The sequence below is a fragment of the Stigmatopora nigra genome, unplaced genomic scaffold (genome assembly GCF_051989575.1).
Source record: "Stigmatopora nigra isolate UIUO_SnigA unplaced genomic scaffold, RoL_Snig_1.1 HiC_scaffold_251, whole genome shotgun sequence".
NCBI lineage: Eukaryota > Metazoa > Chordata > Actinopteri > Syngnathiformes > Syngnathidae > Stigmatopora > Stigmatopora nigra.
The window spans coordinates 7,502-15,002 of NW_027551718.1; positions in this window are offsets into that span (position 1 = coordinate 7,502).

Below are 7,501 nucleotides of genomic sequence, written 5' to 3' on the forward strand. Positions count from 1 at the left end.
CGGACACTTTTCCTTTGACACACCGCTGTTGGACATAGTCATTTTTTCAGACATTTTTCGAAGAACCAGGTTTTTTCACCGGGACATTGTCCCGTTTGTATCCGAAGGCAGCGCTCCTTCGGATACTTTTTCTCTCAGCCCCCGCTGAAAGACATAGTCGTTTTTTCCAAGATTTTTGGACTTAGAATTTTTTTTGGACTTAGAAAAATTTTCGGACTTAGAAAATTTTTGAGAACCAGAGCTTTTCACCGGGACATCTGCCCGTTTGTGTCCGAAGGCAGCGCTCCTTCGGACACTTTTGCTTTGACACACCGCTGTTGGACATAGTCATTTTTTGCCATTTTTTGAGAACCAGGATTTTCACCGGGATATCTGCCCGTTTGTATCCGAAGGCAGCGCTCCTTCGGATACTTTTTCTCTCAGCCCCCGCTGAAAGACATAGTCGTTTTTTCCAAGATTTTTGGACTTAGAATTTTTTTTGGACTTAGAAAAATTTTCGGACTTAGAAAATTTTTGAGAACCAGAGCTTTTCACCGGGACATCTGCCCGTTTGTGTCCGAAGGCAGCGCTCCTTCGGACACTTTTGCTTTGACACACCGCTGTTGGACATAGTCATTTTTTGCCATTTTTTGAGAACCAGGATTTTCACCGGGATATCTGCCCGTTTGTATCCGAAGGCAGCGCTCCTTCGGATACTTTTTCTCTCAGCCCCCGCTGAAAGACATAGTCGTTTTTTCCAAGATTTTTGGACTTAGAATTTTTTTTGGACTTAGAAAATTTTTTGGACTTAGAAAATTTTTGAGAACCAGAGCTTTTCACCGGGACATCTGCCCGTTTGTGTCCGAAGACCTCGCTTCTTCGGACACTTTTCCTTTGACACACCGCTGTTGGACATAGTCATTTTTTCAGACATTTTTCGAAGAACCAGGATTTTTCACCGGGACATTGTCCCGTTTGTATCCGAAGGCAGCGCTCCTTCGGATACTTTTTCTCTCAGCCCCCGCTGAAAGACATAGTCGTTTTTTCCAAGATTTTTGGACTTAGAATTTTTTTTGGACTTAGAAAAATTTTTGGACTTAGAAAATTTTTGAGAACCAGAGCTTTTCACCGGGACATCTGCCCGTTTGTGTCCGAAGGCAGCGCTCCTTCGGACACTTTTGCTTTGACACACCGCTGTTGGACATAGTCATTTTTTCAGACATTTTTGAGAACCAGGATTTTCACCGGGACATCTGCCCGTTTGTATCCGAAGGCAGCGCTCCTTCGGACACTTTTTCTCTCAGCCCCCGCTGAAAGACATAGTCGTTTTTTCCAAGATTTTTGGACTTAGAATTTTTTTTGGACTTAGAAAAATTTTCGGACTTAGAAAATTTTTGAGAACCAGAGCTTTTCACCGGGACATTGTCCCGTTTGTATCCGAAGACCTCGCTTCTTCGGACACTTTTCCATTGACACACCGCTGTTGGACATAGTCATTTTTTCAGACATTTTTCGAAGAACCAGGATTTTTCACCGGGACATTGTCCCGTTTGTATCCGAAGGCAGCGCTCCTTCGGATACTTTTTCTCTCAGCCCCCGCTGAAAGACATAGTCGTTTTTTCCAAGATTTTTGGACTTAGAATTTTTTTTGGACTTAGAAAAATTTTCGGACTTAGAAAATTTTTGAGAACCAGAGCTTTTCACCGGGACATCTGCCCGTTTGTGTCCGAAGGCAGCGCTCCTTCGGACACTTTTCCTTTGACACACCGCTGTTGGACATAGTCATTTTTTCAGACATTTTTCGAAGAACCAGGATTTTTCACCGGGACATTGTCCCGTTTGTATCCGAAGGCAGCGCTCCTTCGGATACTTTTTCTCTCAGCCCCCGCTGAAAGACATAGTCGTTTTTTCCAAGATTTTTGGACTTAGAATTTTTTTTGGACTTAGAAAAATTTTCGGACTTAGAAAATTTTTGAGAACCAGGAAATTGTCTGGCTCCCTGGAGCTCCGGCCCTCGTGGTTCTCTGGAGCTCCAGCTTTCCTGGTTCTCTGGAGCTCCAGCCCTCCTGGCTCTATGGAGCTCCGGTCCTCCGGCCCTCTGGATCTCTGGAGCTCCGGTACTCCGGAGCTCCGGCCCTCTGGATCTCTGGAGCTCCGGTACTCCGGAGCTCCGGCCCTCATGGATCTCTGGAGCTCCGGTACTCCGGAGCTCCGGCCCTCATGGATCTCTGGAGCTCTTGCCCTCCGGAGCTCCGGTCCTCTTGGATCTCTGGTTCTATGGAGCTCCGGTCCTCCGGCCCTCCGGAGCTCCGGTCCTCCGGCCCACTGGATCTCTGGAGCTCCGGCCTTCCAAAAAAATTCTAAGTCCAAAAGTTGGACTTAGAAAAATTTTTGGACTTAGAAAAATTTTCGGACTTAGAAAATTTTTGAGAACCAGAGCTTTTCACCGGGACATTGTCCCGTTTGTATCCGAAGGCAGCGCTCCTTCGGACACTTTTTCTCTCAGCCCCCGCTGAAAGACATAGCCATTTTTTCGCCCATTTTTTTCCAAAGATTTTCACTTTGAAAAATTCATTAAAATTCAACCGAACCACCTAGGACCGGGGCACTTCGTGAGAAGGATGCCCGAATGTGAGCCTTTTGGATCCCATACCGGCAGAGGACAGGCTCGGCCCGACGCCTGGAGCTCACATTCAAATTTTTCCTCTCCCTATATACTTGCCGAAGGCTTTTTGCAGACCACCGGAAATTGCAGGAGTGGGTGATTTATATGGGTCATGTCTTTCGATCCTTTTCTCCTTCAATGTACCGGTTCTATGGAGCTTCCCTGGAATATGGTTAAAATTGCAGCTCCGAGCTCCATATATTTTTCGAGTTATGGAGCTTTTTGTCGAAAAAGTTGAAAAATTTTCTAAGTCCAAAAAATTTTCTAAGTCCAAAAGTTGGACTTAGAAAATTTTTTGGACTTAGAAAATTTTTGAGAACCAGGAAAGCTCCGGGGCTCCGGGGCTCTGGAGCTCCGGGGCTCCGGGGCTCTGGAGCTCCGGAGCTCCGGTCCTCTGGAGCTCCGGTTCTCTGGAGCTCCGGAGCTCCGGAGCTCCGGAGCTCCGGTCCTCTGGAGCTCCGGGGCTCCGGTTCTCTGGAGCTCTGGAGCTCTGGAGCTCCGGAGCTCCGGAGCTCCGGAGCTCCGGGGCTCCGGTTCTCTGGAGCTCCGGCGCTCCGGAGCTCCGGTCCTCTGGAGCTCCGGAGCTCCGGAGCTCCGGTCCTCTGGAGCTCCGGAGCTCCGGAGCTCCGGAGCTCCGGAGCTCCGAAAATTTTCTAAGTCCAAAAGTTGGACTTAGAAAAATTTTTGAGAACCAGGAAAGCTCCGGAGCTCCGGAGCTCCGGTCCTCTGGAGCTCCGGAGCTCCGGAGCTCTGGGGCTCCGGAGCTCCGGAGCTCTGGGGCTCCGGAGCTCCGGTTCTCTGGAGCTCTGGAGCTCCGGAGCTCCGGTCCCCTGGAGCTCCGGAGCTCCGGTTCTCCGGAGCTCCGGTTCTACTGGTTGTCCGGAGCTCCGGAGCACCGGAGCTCCGGTCCTCTGGAGCTCCGAAAATTTTCTAAGTCCAAAAGTTGGACTTAGAAAAATTTTTGGACTTAGAAAAATTTTTGAGAACCAGGAAAGCTCCGGAGCTCCGGAGCTCCGGAGCTCCGGAGCTCCGGAGCTCCGGTCCTCTGGAGCTCCGGAGCTCCGGAGCTCCGGTCCTCTGGAGCTCCGGTCCTCTGGAGCTCCGGAGCTCCGGAGCTCCGGAGCTCCGGTCCTCTGGAGCTCCGGAGCTCCGGAGCTCCGGCCCTCTGGAGCTCTGGAGCTCCGGAGCTCCGGAGCTCCGAAAATTTTCTAAGTCCAAAAGTTGGACTTAGAAAAATTTTTGGACTTAGAAAAATTTTTGAGAACCAGGAAAGCTCCGGGGCTCCGGAGCTCCGGTCCTCTGGAGCTCCGGAGCTCCGGAGCTCCGGTTCTCCGGAGCTCTGGAGCTCCGGTCCTCTGGAGCTCCGGAGCTCCGGTCCTCTGGAGCTCCGGAGCTCCGGAGCTCCGGAGCTCCGAAAATTTTCTAAGTCCAAAAGTTGGACTTAGAAAAATTTTTGAGAACCAGGAAAGCTCCGGAGCTCCGGAGCTCCGGTCCTCTGGAGCTCCGGAGCTCCGGAGCTCTGGGGCTCCGGAGCTCTGGGGCTCCGGAGCTCCGGTTCTCTGGAGCTCTGGAGCTCCGGAGCTCCGGTCCTCTGGAGCTCCGGAGCTCTGGGGCTCCGGAGCTCTGGGGCTCCAGAGAACCGGAGCTCCGGAGCTCCGGAGCTCCGGAGCTCCAGAGGACCGGAGCTCCGGAGCTCCAGAGGACCGGAGCTCCGGAGCTCCGGAGCCCCAGAGCTCCGGAGCTCCGGTCCTCTGGAGCTCCGGAGCTCCGGTCCTCTGGAGCTCCGGAGCTCCGGAGCTCCGGAGCTCCGGTTCTCTGGAGCTCTGGAGCTCCGGAGCTCCGGAGCTCCGGTCCTCTGGCGCTCCGGAGCTCCGGAGCTCCGGAGCTCCGGTTCTCTGGAGCTCCGGAGCTCCGGAGCTCCGGCCCTCTGGAGCTCTGGAGCTCCGGAGCTCCGGAGCTCCGGAGCTCCGGAGCTCCGAAAATTTTCTAAGTCCAAAAGTTGGACTTAGAAAAATTTTTGGACTTAGAAAAATTTTCGGACTTAGAAAATTTTTGAGAACCAGGATTTTCACCGGGACATTTGCCCGTTTGTATCCGAAGGCAGCGCTCCTTCGGACACTTTTTCTCTCAGCCCCCGCTGAAAGACATAGCCATTTTTTCGCCCATTTTTTTTTCAAAGTTTTTCACTTTGAAAAATTCATATAAATTCAACCGAACCACCTAGGACCGGGGCACTTCGTGAGAAGGATGCCCGAATGTGAACCTTTTGGATCCCATACCGGCAGAGGACAGGCTCGGCCCGACGCCTGGAGCTCACATTCAAATTTTTCCTCTCCCTATATACTTGCCGAAGGCTTTTTGCAGACCACCGGAAATTGCAGGAGTGGGTGATTTATATGGGTCATGTCTTTCGATCCTTTTCTCCTTCCACGTACCGGTTCTATGGAGCTTCCCTGGAATATGGTTAAAATTGCAGCTCCGAGCTCCATATATTTTTCGAGTTATGGAGCTTTTTGTCGAAAAAGTTGAAAAATTTTCTAAGTCCAAAAAATTTTCTAAGTCCAAAAGTTGGACTTAGAAAATTTTTTGGACTTAGAAAATTTTTGAGAACCAGGAAAGCTCCGGAGCTCCGGAGCTCCGGTCCTCTGGAGCTCCGGTTCTCTGGAGCTCTGGAGCTCCGGAGCTCCGGTCCTCTGGAGCTCCGGGGCTCTGGAGCTCCGGAGCTCCGGTCCCCTGGAGCTCCGGAGCTCCGGTTCTCTGGAGCTCCGGAGCTCCGGTTCTCTGGAGCTCCGGAGCTCCGGTCCTCTGGAGCTCCGGGGCTCCGGAGCTCCGGTCCTCTGGAGCTCCGGAGCTCCGGAGCTCCGGAGCTCCGGAGCTCCGGTCCCCTGGAGCTCTGGAGCCCTGGAGCTCTGGAGCTCCGGAGCTCCGGAGCTCCGGTCCCCTGGAGCTCCGGAGCTCCGGTTCTCTGGAGCTCCGGAGCTCTGGAGCTCTGGAGCCCTGGAGCTCCGGAGCTCCGGAGCTCTGGAGCTCTGGAGCTCCGGAGCTCCGGAGCTCCGGTCCCCTGGAGCTCCGGAGCTCCGGTCCTCTGGAGCTCCGGAGCTCCGGTCCTCTGGAGCTCCGGAGCTCTGGAGCTCTGGAGCTCCGGAGCCCTGGAGCTCCGGAGCTCCGGAGCTCTGGAGCTCCGGAGCTCCGGAGCTCCGGTCCCCTGGAGCTCCGGAGCTCTGGAGCTCCGGAGCTCCGGAGCTCCGGTCCCCTGGAGCTCCGGAGCTCCGGTCCTCTGGAGCTCCGGAGCTCCGGAGCTCCGGTCCCCTGGAGCTCCGGAGCTCCGGTTCTCTGGAGCTCCGGAGCTCTGGAGCTCTGGAGCCCTGGAGCTCTGGAGCTCCGGAGCTCCGGAGCTCCGGTCCCCTGGAGCTCCGGAGCTCCGGAGCTCTGGAGCTCTGGAGCTCCGGAGCTCCGGAGCTCCGGTCCCCTGGAGCTCCGGAGCTCTGGAGCTCTGGAGCTCCGGAGCTCCGGAGCTCCGGTCCCCTGGAGCTCCGGAGCTCCGGTCCTCTGGAGCTCCGGAGCTCCGGAGCTCCGGAGCTCCGGTCCCCTGGAGCTCCGGAGCTCTGGAGCTCCGGAGCCCTGGAGCTCCGGTCCCCTGGAGCTCCGGAGCTCCGGAGCTCCGGTCCTCTGGAGCTCCGGAGCTCCGGAGCTCTGGAGCTCCGGAGCTCTGGAGCTCCGGAGCTCCGGAGCTCCGGTCCCCTGGAGCTCCGGAGCTCTGGAGCTCCGGAGCCCTGGAGCTCCGGTCCCCTGGAGCTCCGGAGCTCCGGAGCTCCGGCCCCCTGGAGCTCCGGAGCTCCGGAGCTCCGGAGCTCCGGTCCTCTGGAGCTCCGGAGCTCCGGAGCTCCGGCCCTCCGGTTCTACTGGTTGTCCGGAGCTCCGGCCCCCCTGGATCTATGGAGCTCCAGCCCTCCAAAAAAAATCAAAGTCCAACATTTGGACTTAGAAAATTTTCAGATTCCAATATTTTCCCCTCCCTATATACTTGCCGAAGGCTTTCTCCAGACCTCCGGCAAGTGCGGGAGTAGGCTAGCTCATATCCCATAGGTATTGGTAGACCCAAATGAACTGCCCTGGTAGACCTGAAAAATCGAAAAAATGACTATGTCCTTCGCGACTTAGTCATTTTTTCGACTTTTTTCCAAAAAAAATGACAGAGTCCTGTCGGACATAGTCATTTTTTCACACTTTTTCCAAAAAAATGACAGAGTCCTGTCGGACATAGTCATTTTTTCACACTTTTTCCAAAAAAATGACAGAGTCCTGTCGGACATAGTCATTTTTTCACACTTTTCGGACTTAGAATATTTTTCGACTTAGAATATTTTTGACAACCAGGGAATCCTGGAGGTATGGAGCTCCGGTCCTCCTGGAGGTATGGAGCTCCGGTCCTCCTGGAGGTATGGAGCTCCGGTCCTCCTGGAGGTATGGAGCTCCGGTCCTTATGGATCTATGGAGCTCTGGTTCTCCTGGAGCTATGGAGCTCCAGCTTTTATGGAGCTTTTCACATTTCCTGGAGGTTTTTTTTCCTCCATGGAAGTCGAATTAAATACATTTTGGTGATTCCTGGAGCTTTTTTCTTCCATGGAAGTCGAATTAAATACACTTTTGCGTTTTATGGAGGTCCTATTTTATACATTTTGGTGATTTCTGGAGGTTTTTTCTTCCATGGAAGTCGAATTAAATACACTTTTGCGTTTTATGGAGGTCCTATTTTATACATTTTGGTGATTTCTGGAGCTTTTTTCTTCCATGGAAGTCGAATTAAATACACTTTTGCGTTTTATGGAGGTCCTATTTTATACATTTTGGTGATTT